This window comes from Talpa occidentalis, unplaced genomic scaffold (genome assembly GCF_014898055.3).
Source record: "Talpa occidentalis isolate TD23 unplaced genomic scaffold, MPIMG_talOcc4v2.1 talOcc4.14, whole genome shotgun sequence".
In the NCBI taxonomy this organism is placed as follows: Eukaryota; Metazoa; Chordata; class Mammalia; order Eulipotyphla; family Talpidae; genus Talpa; species Talpa occidentalis.
In genome coordinates, this window is record NW_023601433.1 from 85,506,416 (window position 1) to 85,526,622 (window position 20,207).

General features: G+C 49.3%; 1 protein-coding gene across 1 annotated transcript in view; it reads right to left on the reverse strand.

Moving 5' to 3' along the window:
* The window catches only part of CUX2 (cut like homeobox 2), a 234,547-nt gene extending 225,071 nt beyond the window's left edge, over nt 1-9,476 (reverse strand). The window contains exon 1 of the mRNA XM_054695336.1: nt 9,374-9,476. The gene's annotated coding sequence lies outside the window, so the exon portion shown is untranslated. The remainder of the gene's footprint in view (nt 1-9,373) is intronic.
* Nucleotides 9,477-20,207: the final 10,731 nt, after the last annotated feature.

A 20,207-nucleotide genomic window follows, 5' to 3' on the forward strand; every position in this document is an offset into this window, starting at 1 on the left:
ACCCGGTGGCTCCCCTTCCCCATTCACTCTCCCTGAGCGCAGTGCCCCGTGTGCTGACCTCTGTGGACTATAGCTCCCAAGCCCCTTTGCTCTCAGACTCAGATGGGTTTGACCAATGGGTGGCCCAGGCAGGAGATAAGAGGATGGGAACAGAAAAAATTAGGGGTAGTCATTCCTCAGCTCCCTCCCTGCCTCCTGCAGTTCTGGCTGGAGGTGGGGAGGCTGGGTCCCTCCACAGTCACAGGCCATGTCAAGTTGTACTGCTGCTCTCACAGGGGACCTAATAACTGTCCCTCCCACAGCTCTTCAGATCTGGGTTGGAAATGGCTTCCCCATCTTGCCAGCAGCTGGGGGCCTCTACATTCCCTTGTCCACACATCTGTACTCTCCCACTTTAAAAAAACCCTACTGTGCATGCCTTCTGGGACACTGACCTAGAAGCCTAGCCCGGAACATATTCAATTATTTAGAAAGATGAGGGTCCTGTGTATGCGCTGAGGTGACATGATCACTGGTTATCCAGTAAAGTGAACAGAAACAGGTTCTAGAACAGTATTATGAAATTATCCCAGTCTTCATTTAAAATGTGCTACTCGGGCCTCCCCGGTGGCGCAGCGGTTGAGTGCTGGGCTGCGAGGCTGCCCACAGCCTCTGCAGCGCCGGTTCGATCCCCGGCCGCTGGGTGAGGGTCCCACATGGCGCGCAGACCTCTCCTGCCGCCCGCTGCTCCCCTCAGCAGTGTACTTCGGTCCTTCTGCCTGCTCTGCTCCCTGCTCTGGCTCTGGTGAATTCTCTCACCCTCCCGCGCTTCTGACTGTACCCAGTGCTTGTATGAATAAATAAATAAATAAATAAATAAATAAATAAATAAATAAATAAATAATAAAAAATAAAAATAAAATGTGCTACTCAGAATAAAGTCAGGAAAGGCAAATGTCAAATGGAGGTGTTAGCTCTGGAAGTGGGCTTAGAGCCTGCCTAGATCTATCATCGTCTTCATTTCTATGAGCATCAGTTATTTTTATCACCGGGATTCCTCATCCCATTGGTGTGTGGGGAGGGTCTGTTTCCTCGGGCACTCCTGCTGACACACATCCCATGGAATAACCTCCCCATCCACCTGGGACAACTGTGAAAGGAGCCATGACGAAAGAGAGGGACAGTTTCATGTTTCGTGGACTAGATGATGTAATGCGGTGACGACATCCTTCCCTCCCAAATGAACGCTTGTACTTACGATCATGCTAGTCACAATGCCAGGGGAATTGCCACAGAACTTGATAACCATCTTAAAACTCTGAAGGCGCTACAAGGACCAGGAGTAGCCAGGGCTACTGAAGACAGAGAAGGGGGTGGGGGAATCTTTTCCTATCAGATATGAAGACTTATTATAAAGTTGTAATAAAGACAGGAGGTGGAAGGACAGACAAGCAGACCCAGGGGACAACCTAAGGAAATGTCCAAAAACAAATTCACACCAACACAGGATAGACTCACAGACAGCGAGCTGGCATTAAAGCCTAGCGGGGTGAAGAGAGAATGCATTTTGAATAGGGCACTGCACCAACTGGCTATCCAGATGGGCAAACCGCAATTCCGCGCCTACCTTGCACCCCACCCAAAGATCAAGTCAAAATGGGGGTGTCCCACACTGTGGATTTAAGAAAAGAAACTTAACCCGTTCCCTTTTTGCCAGCAGAATAAATGTTTGAACAGAACGTTACACCCCTCACATCGTGCTAAGAGCTGACATCCTGAGGGCTGTGATCACCGACCAGGTCGGGGCCCCTTGCGGCGCTGATTCTATATCCACGAAAGGACTGGATTTCCTGTGCGCAGCCCCGGCACGAAATGCCATCAAACAGCTCCCAGGAGATTTAGAGACATTAGCTAATGCGATGCCGGGACCCTGTTCTGGTCTGGCACAGGCTCTCCTCAGCCCGCAGTTTTGCCTGGCTCCCGAGAAGCCCGCGCCCCCATTCTGGTTCCAGATCCCTATTTTATCGGCCAAGTGGCCAGCAGCTCCCGTGCCCAGAAGCACCTGCTCTGGAAAGTGAGGCCATGCTTGTCCCACACACGTGGCCCCATCTTGCTTCCTGCCCCTTCCTCTGTGAGGCTGGCTGTTCCGGGAACCCGAGTCTCCAAGAACAGTCACGGACTTTCCTGGGCCCTGAGAAGAGCCCCCCAACACCAGGTCAAACCCCACACACTGGACCGCCGCGCCAAATGAGGAATGTTGGTCACTACAGGTCTCCTTACGGGGCAGGGTGCACAGAGCCCCATGGCTTGAACTCCTGTTTGTTTCTTCCTTTCCCAAAGCAACCTTCCTTAAAGCCGCCGCTGTGGTCTCTATTTTTAATTTCTCTCCCTCAAACTGCTCACCAGTCTTCTCTCACCCATCACTCACTCTGTCTTCCCCACTCCTGCTCTCTCTTCTTCCATGTCCACCCCCCTCCCATGTCTCTTCCTTCTTCAAACGGGAGGCTCTCATATTTCATGCAGTTAGCAAAACACAGCCTGGGAGAGAGAGAGGGAGTGGGAGAGAGAGAAAAGAATTAACTGTTCTCCTCTGGCAAGATGGGGGATGTGAATGCTTACAATTTTGTTTGTCCCTAACATCACAGACACCATCACCATCACCACCATCATCGTCATTGGCGTCGTCATATAGCACCTACTGTGTACCAGGAGCCTTGCCAACATCCTCCTTAAATCTCACATCTGTCAGGGCTGTGGCCATTCTGTAGATGAGCAAACTGAGGCTGAGAGAGACGAAACAGCTGGCCCCGGGTTCACTCACCAAGACAAAGGCTGAGTGCAGGAAAGCATGCACCCTGAGGCAACCCTGTCACCCAAGCCTTGATTCCAGTTTTTAGCTTTTCTCACCGCCCATACTCAGGCCAGAGGGAAAAGGTAGTGCTTCTAGAAGACGCCATCCAGACAGGTCAGAGACAGGGGGGCTGTGTCTGCTGCCCCACAACCCCCGGTCTATGAGTTGCCACTCTCTCAGCCTCCTTGGAGCTTCTGATTTCTCAACTCTTGGCTTCCACAAACCAAAAGATGATCCACTTGGCCCCACAGGACAGAAAAATAATGATAATGCTGCTGTTTATGGCCTGCTTTCCACAAGCTGGGTGCGCTCAGCCCATTATCTAATTTCCTCCTCATAACATCACTTGGAGGTAAGTACCGCCACTTCCTCCCTTTAATGACAGAGGAAATGGGGGCAAGGAGGGGGTAAGTGACTTGCCCAAGGTCACCCCGCCTGTAAGCAATAGAGCTGGGGGTCAAGTCCTGCTCTGTTTGATGCTGGGGCTCAAGTGTTTAAACCCTTAATGCAATCCCCGCCCCCCCCCCCCCCCCCCCCCCCCCCCCCCGCCCCGCCCCCCCCCCCCCAAACTGTCTCCAACTCCTCCCTGGGGCAAGGAGATCACTTCCCGGCTGACAGAGGCTGCACTGGGTTAGGAACCCAGACATGACTCTCCCTTACCCCCACATCTCCACCACACTCCCCACAGCTCTGAGGGTCAGGGTGAAGGTTCAAGGAGTTATCTTTTGAGGGTCCTCATTTCTCTAACCCCAGAAACCTCAGCCCAGGGGGAAGTAAAGTCCCCTCCCATTCAGACACCCCCTACCCAGGAAACAAATCTAGCTCCTGCCCTTCTTGCTCCAAATCCTTGGTACCCAGCAGGGTCTTTGGCAAATGGGCCAGGCATTGGGGACCCTGAGACGTCATCTGTCCCACTCTCCCACCCCAAACAGCCCAGAAAAGAGATTCTAGAATGATCCTCAGGACTTCAGGCCAGGCTCTAACAAGTAATCCCTGTGCCACACCCCCTTTTGTGCACACACACCTGCACACTCATGCACACATGTGTACATATCTGCACTCACATTGTCTACTGCATCCTCTGCATGTGCTCTGCCGTGTACACCTTTGCACAAGCACAAACACAAACGTGCCTTTGTACCCGAGCGTATGTCTTGTCATGCACGTTGTACACAGGCCAAAAACAGATCCTCTGGGTCACATGCAGGCTTGCACATCTGCATTTTGTGCCCAGACTCTACCAGGGTACCTTCCCCAGGCTGGGCAGGGAGGCCTCTTCCAGGGCTGCCCTGAGCCAGGCCTTTGGTGAAAGCTCCACCTGGTGGACACTTGGTGTAGAGGCCAAGCCCACATCCCAGCCTGCTGTCCCCGGCTGGCAGCGAGTGGACCCAAAGCTAGATTTGGGGTACCCCTAGCTCTTAGGTCGCACTTCTGTCTTCCCCTCCCTCTCCCGGGGCAGCAACCTCCTTGGCCAAGGCAGGAGAGCACACGGGTTCAGGGGCAGCCGCCTGCTGGCTTCTCTCCCATGCCTCGTATGCTCAGCTGTGACAAGGGAGTAAAATCCTCAAATCCATGTTTGGAAGTAGTCATCAATTTCCCTGGTTCAGGATCAGACAGAAGTCAGAACTGGGTTCTGAAGGAGACACAAAGTCTAGTGCTCCCCTGCCTGGGGCAGGCCTCTCGACCCCTGAACCTGCCTCATCAGCTATAAAGGTGGTTGGAAGGAGCAACCCATGTCATGGAAGCAAGGTCAGTCTATCTCCACCTCCATTTCTCTCAAACTAAATACAGAAATAGGGGTGACAAGAAACAGAGATGGCATCAGAGGGACCCCTATTAGAATTCAGACTCAAACCCTGGCTCTGCCACTGTTTTTTTTTTTTTTTTAAGATTTATTTGTGCATATAAGAACTGGGATACAGGCCAGAGGCATGGGGGGGTCAGAGGATTCACCAGAGACAGAGTGGGGAACAGAACAGGCAGATCGATTGAAATACACTGCTGAGGGGAGCAGCAGGTGAGTTAGGAGAGGTCTGCTGCGCCATGTGGGTAGCTCCCTGGTCAGGGATCGAACTCATGCTGTAGTGGCTGCAGATAGCTTCATAGGTTGCGTCTTAACTCTTTGCGCCACCATGGAGGCCCTCTGCCACTGTTTAGATGTGACCTTGGGCAAGTCACTCTACCTCTCTGAAGCTCAGTTTCTGCCTCTGTGCAACCGTGACCTCTCGACATGGAGAACATGGAGTGAGATAGTGCGTGCAGAGAGCTGGCCTGGGTAAGTGTCCATAAATGTGGACCTTTTCAGTGTTGATGATACTTGGGGTGATGCTTGTATGTGTGTGTGTATGTGTGTGTGTGGGTGATTGATGCCTGTCAGGAGCCCAATAACATCATTATGTAACTGGTCTAATCACCACATGCCTGGCACCTACCAACCCCGGAGATTTAACACATATCTGACAGCATCCCATTTTACAGATGAGGACCTGGAGGCTCAGAGATGATGTGACTTGCCCAGGGTTGCAGAGCCAGGGAGTGTATTAAAATCCAGGCAGGCTTACTCCAGAGTTCCCACTGAGTTTCCTATCAGCTCAGATCTCCTAAGTCTGGAAGTTTCCCTGGGGGCTGAAGTCTGCTTTCAGGGGACAAGTCCCCTACCAAGACAGTCACGGATGGCCCCACCCACTCTCCCCAGCCCCAGGGAAGCAAATGGCCACATATGTGTCCAGCGTATCCTGGAGGGCTTTGGAATTCAGGTAATCTCAGGGAGGCAATAAAAGCCACGGAAATAATGCTAATTAAAGAACATCTGCTGATCACAGTAGTCCATGTTAGGAGGTTGCTAAGTGGTGCAAAAGTGGAGGGAACCTGGTGGGTGCGGCCTCGCCCCACTGCCGCTGCGTCGCTGCAGAGTGGAGGGACAGATGGTGGCCCAGACAAGAGATGAATGTAAAAAAGACATCGGGCCCAGGAAATTGTGCATTTCCACATTCTACTTGTAAGTCACTCGCTGGGAAATGGCTGCCTGGTGATGCCGGCGACGGAGGAGTCAAGTTTTGATGTGACAGCCGCCTTCACTCGGCGTCTGACAGCTGCTGGGTGTGAGTCCTGGAGCTGGGGCTGCCTGGCTGTGTGGCTCAGATCCAGCCGCTTACCCTTGCTGGACCTCAGCTTCCTCCAGGTGGAAGAATATCTACGGTTGACGGCTCCAATTCTTCATCCTTCCCGCTGTTCATGCCAATGCCCTGGGACTTTGCAGTGACCTTCCCCTGCGGGGGACACATATGTTCCACCACTGGAGCTTGGGTTTGGCCACATGGCTTGCTGTAGCCAGGAGAATGAGGTGAAGGCTTGGCCTGCCAGTTCTGGGTCTGCATCTTAAGGTGCATTGTGTGTTTCACTTGCCCTCCCGCACCTTTGTTGTTGCCATAGAGATAACACGCCTAAGCTAGCCCATGGGTTCCAGGAGGAGGATCAAGACTCAAGAGTAGGGAGGAGCCTGGGTTCCTGGATCACTCTGCATGGAGGTCTCCACTACCCAGGAGCAGCTGCAATGGACTGTCCCATGGTTACAAAGCACGTATCCCTAGTGCTGCCCACCCCCTGCCCCGCCCCAGGGCCATTTGTTACGCAGCAGGTGGGCCTGGTGTTGCCTCCCTGGCAGGCTGGTCCTGCACCCCTTTCTGAGCCAGTCCTGTGGTTTCACCAACCTTGATTCCCCTGCCCCAGTCACCCAACCTGGATGCTGAGGGGTTTCATCAGCTCTAGCCGCTGTACACCCTCAAATCAGACCTTGGTTCCTAGCAGTGAGGAGGGTGCCCATTCCTCCATATTCTTGCCAACACTTAAGCTTTAAATTTTTTTTTAAAGATTTATCTATTTTTATACAAGAACCAGGGTACAGGCCAGATGTGTGGGGGGTGAGAGGATTCACCAGAGACAGAGCGGAGAACAGAACAGGCAGACTGATGAAATACACTGCTGAGGGGAGCAGCAGGCGAGACAGGAGAGGTCTGCTGCACCATGCAGGATTCTCATCGGCTGGCTGGGATCGAAACCGCGCTGCAGAGGCTGCGGACAGCTTCACAGCGCGGCACTCAAGCGCCTGCGCCACCAGGGAGGCCCCTTGAGCTTTAAATTTTTGACCAATCTGGTGATTGGCAAAATGGCACCACCTTTTTAGTTGAATTTGAATTTTTCCTTATCTACAAGTGAGACTGAACAGCTTTTCAGTATTTATTGGCCATTTGAGTTTCACTGAGCTCCTCTTAGGCCATTCAGCTACCCTGACAGGACTCCCCACCCCCTTAGCCTAAGAGTAGAGTTCAGTGGTGCTCCATAACTAGTTCTGGATTCTGGGGTCCAGACAGGCCTTGCACCCCACCTGGCCAGAGTGATAGGGCCATGTAGCCTGGGCAATAACTTAATCCCATGCCAGTTTTCATATCTGTGAAAGATGTAAAAGATGTGCTGCTCCCTGGTGGCCTGAAGAACCTAACTGGTTTGTTGGTCAATGCTGCCCCTTAAGGAGTATCACTCAGTGAAACAGAGGAGAATCCCCCTTCCTTTGCCTTGGCTTCCCCCAACCCTCTTCCTGTTCCTCCTCTGTTAAAACCTCAGAGTCGGGCCTCCCCTGGTGGCACAATGGTTGAGCACTGGGCTGCGAAGCTGCCCGCAGCCTCTGCAGAGCCCTTTCGCTCCCTGGCCACCAGCAGGGGTCTCACATGGCGCGCAGACCCCTCCTGCCACCTGCTGCTCCCCTCAGCAGTGTACTTCGTCCATCTGCCTGTTCTGCTCCCTGCTCTGGTTCTGGTGAATTCTCTCAACCTCCCGTGCTTCTGACTGTACCCAGTGCTTGTATAAATAAATAAATAAATCTTTTTTTTAAAAAAACCAAAAAACCTCAGAGTCAACTTCTTTGGTAAGATGGTGCTTCAAAAGAAATGTAGACTCAAATATCCCAAGAGCAGCCTTGCCTAAAATCAAGTCAAACCCATTAAAATCAAGTTAAACATAAATGAGGTACCACTTTGTACTCATCAGATTGGCCAAAACGTTAACCCTGAAAATACCAAGTGTTGGCAAGAAGGTGGGACAACTGGAACCCTTGCCACTGCTTGTAGGAGGGTAATGGGTACAGCTGCCTTGGAAAACACTGTGGTATAATCTGGTATAAAGTGGGACAGGTACCTCACATACCCTGCAATCTACTCCCAGGAGAACACTCCCCAGGAGCTCTTGTCCAAATCCAGCAAATGAAGAGATAACGACTGGTACTTTTATGTAAGATTGCTCATCACAGACCAAAAAAAAGGAAAGTGGTAATAAGCCAAATGCCCATCAACAGCAGACCAGACAAATATATTGTTCTGTATCCACACAAAGGAAATCTGTACGTGAGGGGCAGAAGTGATTCAGAACCACACTTGAACATAGAAGATGCTCACAGATAATAACTCCAAGCAGCAGCAAGCAGGAGAGGAAGACAAAGCACGTGGTACTATTTATGGGAACTTCAAAGACAGGTAACACTGTTCTGCAGATTGTTTAAAGATACATTCATTTGTTTCAATAAAGTCTAAACCCATGGGGATGATAAACACCCAGTTCAGAATAGAGTTCCTGTGAGAAGCAGGGGAGGCAGGGAGGCTGAGATGAGGGGAGGGCATTAGCTGTAATCTTTTATTTTTTAGGGCAGGCAGTAGGCACAGGATGCACTCATATTATTCTTTAGGTCCTTTCCTATCTGAAATAGATCAAGATGAATCGTAGGACACCGAGTGAGACAGAGGGTACTTTATTCTTATGAGAAGAGCCGGAGCTGAAGGCCCTGTGTGACACCAGGGACACTGCGTGTTTCTGAACCCTGGTTTCCTTGCAAGGCTGCTGGCCGGGTCTGGAATGGGGTCCCGATATAATTGGCTGCAGGGGAGGACTAACCATCTTCTGATAAGTTTCCACCTCAGTTTTCTGAAGGCAAGGTGCTTAAGGGTCCCCCAAACATGAATGCTCAGGAGGGCCAGGGAGAAGCACTTATTGTCCTGGAGTCGGCTCCTCTCTGCAGCCGACACACACGCATATGGTGCTACCTGCGCTGGGAAGATGCCATCCTGCCCGCAGCTGTCCTGGCCCACGGCCTGGGCAACACCAGGAACGGACTCTGGGCACAGGACTCCCTGCCTTGTTCCACCAGCCAGATGCCCCTGAGTCGCCCCACTCCTGGGGCGTTACTGCCCCCTAGCAGCAGCGTGAGGAAGCAGGTCAGGTCCTGCACCCCCTCTCCTTCCCCTCCCTTCCCCCCCACTGCCCTAGAACAATCTCTCTGTCCTGGTGGGGGTGGGACGGAGCAGGGAGAAGCCCACTTCCCCCCATTTATCCAGGACAGTCTGTCTTTACTTGCACCCCAATATCCCACCTTCGATGTCGTCTACACCCTTCCCCACAATAGACTGGGGAGGTCAGACCCCTGTTCTGGTTTGTTTTTCCTCGAAAGCTGAAGGGCTTACTATTTCGAGTGTGGTAAAGAGTGGCAGAAACATTTACCTTTGGAATGAGTCCCTGCGTATATCCTCCCAGGGAGACTGTCCTTTCCCACCACGTCCGCCGAGGCTGGGCCTGAGGGGCCGGCGAGCAGGCCAGAGGAGCGGAGGCGCGGGCGCAGGCGGCGGGGCGACGAGCCGGGCGGGCTGCTGTGGCGACGCTGCCGTCCCGGGAGAGGCCTGTCTTCAGGGAAGCCCTCGCTCTGCTCTTAAGAACGGGCTGAACCAGGCCGTCCACATTTTCTAGAATAATCTCCACTGTTTCGAATCACCCGAATAGACAGCGGACTTCCGCCGCATCTACAAAGTCCCGTCACCGAGCCCCAGGCCGGAGGCTGCCCGCGGGGCGCTGTCACCCGGCCAAGCTGACGCGTCAAAGGGACCCCCCTCGCCTCCCCCGTAAAGTCTTCGGGGAGTCCTCAAGTTTGCGGAGGCTCATGGCCGGCGGCGTGAACCACTCCGCGTTTTCAGATAAACGGAAGCAAAAGAACAAACGTGTGGCCGCCTCGACCCCGAGGGCAGGCACAGCCGAGGCGCAGGCCTGTCGCCCGTCGCCTCTCCTCTGCCTCAGCCACGCCTCAGCGTCGCCGGCTGCCGCCTCACGCGAGGCCTCACGACGCCCAGCGCACGTCCGGAAGGCTCCGCCACAGAGATGAAAGGGAGGAGCCGATTGGCTGACCTGCTCCCAGAGGCGGGCTCAGTCGTCCCAGGGCAGCCAATGGGGGCTCTTGTTTCTAGAGCGTACACAGAACCTTCTAGAACCTTGAAGAGTCTCACCTGATTACTTCAAAACACACTCAGGTGCTAGCAGGGCGGTAAGGCCTTGGTCCCTGGAAAAAGTGTCCCTTTTAAGTGGCGAGAACCAGCAGGTCAGAGGCTCAGCTCCTCTTGCAGGCAGGGATTTAATTCATTTCTTTACTCTTGATGTGTTTATTTATATGTAGCTACTTTCTATTTATGGCAAGTTTTTCCATTTAGCGTGGTGATAGGAAGTTTTCTTTTACAAAAACATTCATTTAGGTAAAAATTGAGTCAGGTGAGAGAAAAATATTAAGTAAATATTAATAATGTATGTATGGTGCTGGGGGATGCAGAAATCGCACATGTGGATGGGGCGATGGAAGGGGTGTGTTAGGTGGCCTTGGCTTTGACATATCCGAAGTTTAAATCCGGGCCATACTCACTATGCAAACCTGGGCAAGTTTTTGAATTTACCTGACAATTTCCTCATCCGCAAATGGCTTCAAACTGCATAACCCCTTGGGGCCAGATGTATTTTGGAATTCAGATTCTCAGATTTTAGAGCACTGCACTCCATCACGTGCAGAGTGTGTCTGGGTGAAGTCACGTGGCCCAGTACATTGACAGTTTTGCAGCAAAATGTACGACAGTTCACATTAAGTGAGCTTTAAAAAAAGAAGTCTATACATTCCACCAGTTCTAAACAGATTTTGCAGCTACATGAATTTGTCACAAACTTGAAAATAAAAGCTTTTGTATTCCAGAGTTTTGGGGATTTTTGGAGTTGCAGATAAGAACAGTGTGTCTGGGCCAGCCTCACAGGCAGGGGCAGGGGCAGGGAGTGGTGCACAGACCAAATTGAGTTAAGGCACTTGGGTAAGCAAGCCCATGCAGCCCAGGGAAAGGGAGAAAGGAGCTGGACAGAGAGGGAGCAAGAGAGAGGCCATACAGTAAAATGTGCCTCAATCCTAAAAGAGAGATTATAAAGACGAGTATAATCTCTATGTAAGATTTAATCTCCCCAAGATTTCTCAGAAATCTCCTGTGACCCTGCCCAGTACCTTCCTTTTGTCTCCTTTTCTTCCACCTTCTCTTTCCTTTTCCTTATCTTCCTGCGTGGCTCCTCATATTGACCTCCCTGCTGATTGGCTTAGGAATGGATATGTGACTAAGTTCTAGTCAATGGGATGTGAGATGTGATACCTGGCACAGGGGCAGCTATGTTGGGGCCATGAGGCAATCATGCAGTGGTTAATGGCCACAAAGAGGGTGGCACATTGGAGAGTTGATGTCAAGAAGGTTATGAAGGTGCTGATCACACCAAACTCAGACTCATTACCTCTGCACTTCTTATATAAGGGAAAGAAAATCGATAATTTTAGCCATTTTGAGTTGAAATTGTTACTTAGAGAAGGATATTATTTTGGACATGAAAGAAAAATATCAATCTAGGAGGTAAAAAAACCATGGAAAGCCTCAAGTTACAAGAGTATATATAAACAAGGTTGGCTGTTAAAGACTTTGTTACCAGAGAAATAGTTGGGGGCAAGCAGGCAGGGGGCAGTGAGAGAACAGGTGCAGGCTGGATTGGTGAGGAAACTTCCTAAACTTCACTACAAACTTTCTGCTTCCATTTCTGTATCCTCAGTGGGGGACAGATGATTCAGTTCAAGTCCAGGAGCCCTGAAATTCCTTTCCCCCAGGATCATAGATGTTTCTACTACCAGGAAAAAAAGAAGGGCTGTGAGGGTCGGGAAGATTCTGGATAGATGCACCGCCTCAGCAGTGTTCTGGGTTTGTCTGGCCTTCAACGTGTGATTTTGAGAGTTGGAAGCGAGAAGATTATAACTCAGAATGGCACGCGGGTGTGAAGCCGGCTGCCTTGCCAGCTATTTGCCTGTATTTAAAACACATATGGGTGATATTTTTAAATATCTTTGCTGTGTGATTGAAAAACATTGCAGTTGCTACTTCGTGGACGTGGGTTTTTATGCAAACCCAGGGATGGAAGGATGAGTGTGTGTTGTGCCTACGTGGGCTTTGCTGGAGAGAATGTAAGGACAGAATGGCACCGCCTGCAGAAATGTCGGGCAGGGAATTGGGGCCGGGCCATTCAACATTTAACTTGGGTGTGGGGGTTGCTGGCAGCGCTGCTTGGCTTTCTTTGAGATCTATCCCTCCCCAATCTCCCTCCAGAGGGCTCCTGTGGGGCTGCTCCCCTCACTTCTCGGAGTGGGCATGTGACCCAGGTCTGGCCAATCAGATCATTTTAAGCCCTGGGTGGGGAGGTTCCTAGATTGAGGGGCAAATTCATGACCTCCAGCTCCTGAGCTCTTTATACCTGAGAGCGTAATGGGTGGGTCTGTGGTTCCCTATAATGCCCGCTCTAATCGCTAATTGCTCATCCACACTCTGTCCTCCTTATCCAGGGAGTCCCTTTGCTGACCTTGGGGTGTGGTCTGCTTTACAGAGGAGGCAAAGAATGTTAGGGGATTGCTTTTCTCATCCAATTCATGAGTTGAAACCTTACCCTGTAATGTGATGGTATTTGGAGATAGGGAGATAATGGATCAGAGGGAGATCTTGGGGCTGGGGTACCACAGCAGGCTGTGCCCATGAAATGTGACATCAGAGGCTGACTCATTAACTCTGTGTGTGTGTGTATGTGTGTGTGTGTATCTGTTTCTGTGGCTCTGTATGTGTCTCTGTGTCTCTTTCTCTCCCTCTAACCCACTAACATTCTGTGGGTGTCTGTCTCTTTTTCTTCCTTTCTCTCCCTGCCATGTGAGGATACAGCAAGAAAAAGAGGGTGGCCTCTGTAAGCCAGGAAGACAGTCCTCACCAGATCCTGACCATTCTGTCACCTCGACTTTGGCCTTGCAATCTCCTGCTTGTTGATGAAGCCCCTAGTCTATGGTCTGTGGAGAGGGCAGCCCAGAATGACCAATAGAGCGGGGAGCTTAGAGCAGTGAGCATTAATGGGGCGCCTGCTGAGTGCCAGCCCTGTGCAGGATGCTAAGCTTCTTGAGGGGAGCAGCAGGCAAGACAGGAGAGGTCTGCTGCACCATGTGGGTCAACTTCCTGGCCAGGGATCGAACTCATTCCAAAATGGCTGCGGGTAGCTTCATAGTGCTGAGACTTAACCCCTTGTGCCACCAGGGAGGTCCTTAAGCTTCTTGACCTGGGTCTTAGTTGACAAAGATTTTGTAATCTAGAAGCACTATTAAATATTAATGATGGCCCTTTCTCTCTTTTCTGTAAATTTGGAGATCAGTTTTATTTAAGAAAAGAAGTTTCCAATTCAACCCATAACCTCCGTGCACTTTCTTTCTCTCTCCATCTGTGTCTGGAGACAGAATAGCACGTAGACCACAGAACTCTGCATCCATCTCTTCATACTTATTTCTGTGCATGCCAAGAGGGAAAAAAATGACAACTATAAAGAGATGGCAGATGCTCGTAAGTGCACTGTATTCAGAGCTTTCCATGTATAACCTTATTTAATCTCCATGCCTGTCTGGGAGGCCTCCATTATTAGTTCCATTTTCTAAATGATGGAGCTGAGGGCCTCCCTGGTGGCACAAGGGGTTAAGACACAACCTATGAAGTTATCTGCAGCCACTGTAGCACGAGTTCGATCCCCCGCCAGGGAGCTACCCACATGGCACAGCAGACCTCTCCTGACTCACCTGCTGCTCCCCTCAGCAGTGTATTTCAGTCAGTCTGCCTGTTCTGTTCCCCACTCTGTCTCTGGTGAATCCTCTCACCCCCACACCTCTGGCCTGTACCCCAGTTCTTGTACGCATAAATAAATAAATCTTTTTAAAAATCTTTAAAAAAAAATGATGGAGCTGAGAATCACAGAGAGGCAAAGTGATTTGCCCAAGGTTACACTGCTGGGAGGTGGAGGTGGGATTAGAATTCACGTCTCTCTGATTTTAACGTTCAAGCTCTTAACTCCTAATGATTCCCCTCGGCTAATCGATGTTGTGGAAGAATTCATATAGTAGACACTCATCCAGAGCAGAGACATAATGATGACTGAGATTGCTCCATGACAAAGATAGCACTCCTGGGTAACTAGGAAGCTGGGTACTGTGGACGGACGCAGTATGGACTTTTATCAACTCTCAGAGATAATAATGAATTGTTTTTGCTTTTCACAACAGCTTAGAGTTATTGAGACTCAACTCTGTCCATCACTCGACATGTTTTTAACTCTTTTCCCCTCATGACTGTACTGGGAGGCAGGTCCTAGCATCTTCCCCTTTCCCAGATGAGGAAACAGAGGCTCAGGAGAGGTACAGTGATGGCGAGTCGGTGAGATGAGGGAGTTTTACAACTGTGAATCTTTGAGGGAGAAATAGATTTCTCAAAGCCCTCGAGATCCTAGAATCTTCTGAGTCTATATTCAAAGAGAAAGGAGCAAGATGGAAATTTTGAACAAAATTCTCCTCTCCCAGAGGAAGAGGCTGGTTGTCAACTGAGAGTTCTAGGGAATGCCAGGAGCTCCCTGTCCCCAAGCTCCTGCAGTTCTGTGAACTGGGAGCCCTGGAAGTTTCCCTGAACAGGCTGAAAGCTGGTGGAGCGGGGAGAGAGTAAGCTTTTAAGGAACTCTCACAGGAAATGCAGCAGCCGTGGGGTTGTGCCCTGTGAGAGCTCCAAATGGGGTTCTCAGCAAGAGGGAATACAGAGACACTTTCGCTCGAGCTGTTCTGCCATCTGAATGTATATAATGAACAAAACTGTATAAAAATGTAATAAAATAGGCCTGTGGATTCAACCCTAAAATGTCATATGCATCTGGATTTTTCCTAAATGGAAAAAATCCGATGGCCAGTGGTGGTGCTGGATGAGTGATAACAGTAAACTCAATCAACATGAGTTTAAAAGGTAAGAGGTCTTATGGTTCATCATCAGGAAATCAGGAGATAAGAGGTGCCAGGCTTGGTTTAGGGATACAACCATATTAACAAAAACCCAGACTCTGTTCGTTCTACCCTGTTCTACTCAAGGTATTAGGATGTCTCCCCTCATGGTCACAAGATAGCTGCCACAGCTCCAGACATCAGGACATTAATCCCAAGTAGCAAGGAAGTGATGTGACAGGACTACAGAGAACCTTGTCTTCTTTTATGATGAGGTTAAATTAAATTAAATAAATTTAAATAGGTCCTAGGCTAATACTCCAAACACCAATGATGCTTCCTGTGCCACAGCAGTCCCTACAACCTCAGCCACTAGCAGTGTTTCCTGTGAGCTTGTTGTTCCTATCAACACCTCAACCACCTGTAATATTTCCTATCCCACAGTCTTAACAAAAAGCTTTTTTGTTCCTTTATTCTGAGAACAAAAGTACCCAGTACTTGCTAAACCAGAGCTTGCTAAATGAGCAAAAAGAAACCACAATGCAAAGGAAGCTGAGATATAAAAGTAAATTGCACCCCAGCCCTGGGACAGGCTGTCAATTTGACACCTGTCCTTTCCTGCCTTGGAATGTACTTTCAATGAACTTTGCTTTACTTCTGACCTCTCAGTCCCTGCGGGTCTCCCACAATCTATGCATAGCTAACCTAGACCCCAGCCTACCACATCATTTTATTAAAGAGGAAGCTCTTTCCCAGAAACTCTCCCTTTTGTCCACAGAGTTGGAAGGATCTCTGTTCTAATCCTCTCTCTTGTAGTTAATCTCTCTGAGCCTTAATTTCCCCATCCTGGAAATGGGGAAATGGACCCTTCCTCATAGTGTTTTGAGAACTCAATAAGAAAGCACGTATGGTGGACAAGAGCACTCAGTGGGTGCGCCGCTATCCTCAGCTGGCCCATCCAGAGTCACCCTTCCCCATTGCTTCTGCCTTATTCTGTGCTGCCCCAGATCTGCAACCACCGACTCCCTTGTCCTGGCTTCTGGTGGACTTGGCCATTAGAAAGCATCCGCAGGCGATCACAGCTCCCTGCCATGTCTGGCCAAGGGAGGGGCTTTCGAAGCGGATGGCACAGCTACTCCCTCAGCCAGCTGCTCCCTCCAGGCCCCAGGAAGGCCAGCAGCCATCAGCCCCCTCCCCTCCCTGCAGTCACCAGCCCCAGTGGGAGGCCTCTCTGCTTTTTCTGAACCCACCTTTACCTTAATAAATAATCTCTCTATTAAACTCCTCCCAAAATACCAGCCCGAGTGCATCATCTTTTCCTGCCAGCCCCCTGATTCAAAACATCAACTTCTTTTCCCAAGTGAATTATTTACAAACCAGTATTTTATTAGCAGTGACACATGGCCAGTGTCGCACTCCTGATCAGGAATCTCGGGTCCACTTGGTCAAAAAGTCAGGCAAGTAGGATGTTTGATTGAGTCAGTTTCTACCATCGCAAATTAATTCTAGATCCTCTGGCCATATCCTGAGGCATAGTAGTTCTTATGTGATAATGATTTAAGGGGGAGAAAAAGAAAAGACACAATTTCTTATTCATGTGTCCTGAATTCACAGCTGTGTATTCTTGACATCCTTCAGTTAAATGGAAAACACTGGGTTTTGAAACTATTGATTTCGGAGGGCATATATTATTTTACTGTAAGTACCAATGTCTGTTGTACTTAATATACAATGGATTAATTTAAAATGCATTAGTTTAATAAAAATGCATAAAATAGAATAGAATTGCATTAGCTTCAATAAAAAATTCAATTTCATAAATATTATCTCGTGTTAAAATGCATTGATTTCCAGGAAAATATATTGGTCAAAGGTAATTTACATTGGTTTGAATGGAAATGCACCAGTCCCCATACATATGTATTAGTTTAGTCAAACGTATCCAATTGTGTAAAATATCGGTTAGGCTGAAATGGATTCCGGCCCTGTTGTTGTCATGTTGTTGTTGTTTTATTCTCTTTTCTGAATAAATAGCTCCACGCTGGCTTCAGTGTGGCCCAGTTTGTCTAAAGGAAGGCGAGGAGGTGAGCTCGAGGAGCGTTCTGGAAACCCATGGGTTTGTGACTTCAGCCTCGGTGGCAGGTGAGGTGCCTAGAGTGGGATGTGAGTGGGAGATCCAAGAAGGGCCCCGATATGGTATCTCCCATCTTCAGGAGGATTAGCCAGAGGCACCCCAGAGCAGCATCTGTGACAGAGCTGGCAGCAAGCTTGCTGGGGCTTGGGGAGCTGGAAGGAGGCCGTGATTTGGGGGGAGTAGCAGGGGCAGGACCAGAAGATGAGCTACACGTGGAGTTAAGGGTCAGCTGGACACAGGGTCATAGCCAGGACTCTGGATCCATCAGACCTAAGTTCCAGCCCTGAACTTGCCACTTCCTGTGTGTCCTTGGGCAAGTCAGTTAACCTCTCTGGATCTCTGTTTCTCCCAGGCATTGTGTCAGACACCTCTCTAAGTGCTTTCCGTGGATTGATTCATTTCATTGTCACCACAGACCATGGTACAGGTAAGTCCAGATCACAGGGCTATCAAGTGGCAAAGCTGAGATTTGAACTCAGAGTCCCTGCAAGCATATCATGGCAACTGAAGGGCTTTATCTAATCCCCATTCTTTGTCTTCCTTGGAACCTTCAGATCAGTGACTTTTCCTCTTTAAGCCTCAGCTCCTTCGTCTGTGAGATGACAGCATCTGTTGCTGGGGCCTTCAGCACACCAGGGAGGGGCACGATAGGGGTTCAACACATTTTTATCCTGACAAAGAGCATCCAACACATTTTTTGTGGCCACTCAAGAGGAAGCTGAGCTGTGCAGGTGAAGACTACTGACTGGAAAAAATTACAGATGGAGAAATCGCTCCCACAAAGTAGTGTGTCCCAAAGTGGGCCCCCCGCCCAGAGATGTGTGAGCTGCTTTTGCTCTCCACAGATGGACATTTTGCAAAACTTTTTATTTGGAAAAAATTATAACAGAAGAGTGGCGAGAAGTGTGCAACAAATTTCCTGAACTTTTCCACACTCGCTAAATGTTGACATTTTACCACATTTGCGCGCCCGCTATCTCTCTCTCTCTCTCTCTCTCTCTCTCTCTCTCTCTGTAGATATATATATATATTTCCCACCCAGAATCACGATGCTTTACATGCACAGTTCAGTGTGTGTTTCCAAAGGACAAGGTCGCACTCTTCTGTACTGACTTACAATGATCACGTTCAGGAAACAACTCGGATATCATTCTAGAATCTGAATTTTAGATTTTTGTTCAAATTTCATCCGTGACCCTAAATATGGAACTGTATTTTATAGCAGTTATTTTTCCAGTCAAGGATCTAATTCCCGATAACTTGTTGAAGTTACCTGTGTCCTTACTTTGTTTTTCTCGACCCTGACATTCCCGACGAGTCCCCCTGGAGGGTGTTCCTCCGTTTGGGCTTGTCAGACGTTTCCCTGTGATTAGATTCAAGTTCTGGCAAGAGTCCCATGGCAGTGGGGCTGTGTCCTCCTCAGTGCAGCAGATCTGGAGGTACCAAGGTCAGTTTGCCCCCTTCCTGGTGTCACAAACTCTTCGATGGGGTGCTATCTGCCAGAGCTCTCCACCCCACTGTTTCCCCTTTTATATTAATCAAGAAATCTGTTGGGGAGACACTATAGATAAGACAATATCGGGTTGAACATAAAACCTTTAAAAAATTTAATATTTCTATATTTATTTTCTTATGATAGTCTTTTTCTGCAAAGGAAAATGGGTGTTTCATTTACAGTAACAACATAAAGTTTCCTTCTCCAAGGGATTATGCTCAGTAAAATAAATCAGAGGAAAAGAAAAAGATCGGGTGGTTTCACTTATAGGAGGAATATAAGGAAACTAACAGGGTCAAAAATAAAAAGACAAAACTAGCAGGCAAACTGTAGATCTGAGGCATCCAGCAGGGGACAGGGGAAGGAAAGGGTCAAAACCGGGGAGGGAAGAGCACAAGGGACTGTGGTGACAGGTCACGGGTGCTGTGGTGGTGGGAGAATTATGGGGGTTGCACCTGAGGGGCTAAATCAAATATTGTGCAAAAATGAACAACAATGTAAGAAAATAACAAATTTAATAATAAAAAAGTTTCTTTCTCCAAAACGCATATTTTGAAAAAAAGGGGGAGTTGATTTGCAGAAAAGTCTAAGATCAGTGACAGTAGTGATGATTCATGATTTGATTCCAGAGACAGCAGCGGGTAAGGCACAGGCTTTGCCTTCAGCCCCCAGCTCCGTGCCGGCCCCAGGGCTCGCACACTCTGTCCCTTGGCGGGCTGGCCCCCTCCTGTAGAAGGGGGTGACCATACTGCCTACTCCCGGGGTTGTTGTGAGGACCCCATGAGAAGGGAAACTGCATGTTATAAGCAGTCATTAAATTTGTAACTATTGTTTTTGTTAATCAAACCAATTACCCAGAACAGCCCGAGTCATTCAGGAGAACAGTAGCTCCTTAAAAGCAGGAATAATTGTTCATTCATCTCTGTGCCCCCAGCACCCACACGGGGGGCGGGGTCGGGGGGGCCTAACAAGGCAAAGGAATAACTGTTAATGAGATCATCATAATCACTCATATTGGGGGGCACTTGCTATGCTCCCAGCCCTGGCTAAGCCGTCCCCAGGTATTAAAACCCGCCCAGGTCTTCCTGTGCCGCAGGTGGGGACATGAAGCGCTGCAGCTGCTGCAGGAAGAGCCTGGTGGCTTCTCAAACGGCCAAACATAAAGCTACCCTCGGATCCAGCAACTCTACTCTTCGGTATAGACCCCAAAGAACTGGGAAACAGACACTCAAATACTAGTGGACAGATGTTCACAGTAGCCAAAGTATGGACTGATCCTCATGTCCATCCGTAGATGAACAGAGGAACAAAATGTGGTCCATCCATACCATGGAATATTATTCAGTCATCAAAAGGAATGAATCATGGGCCCTGCTCCACAGTGGATGAACCTGAAAAACATGGTGCCAGGTGAAATGTGATGCCCAGCCATCAGGTCAGGGGCACAGGGAGCAGATAAGTGGCCTCCAGGAGCCGGTGGGGAGGGGGAGCAGGACTGCAGGTGGGCATGAATTTCTTTTTGGGGTGATGAAAATGATTAAAGTAGTAAATTTCATGTTAGGTATATTTTGCTATAGTAAGAAAAATTTTTTTAAGTTAA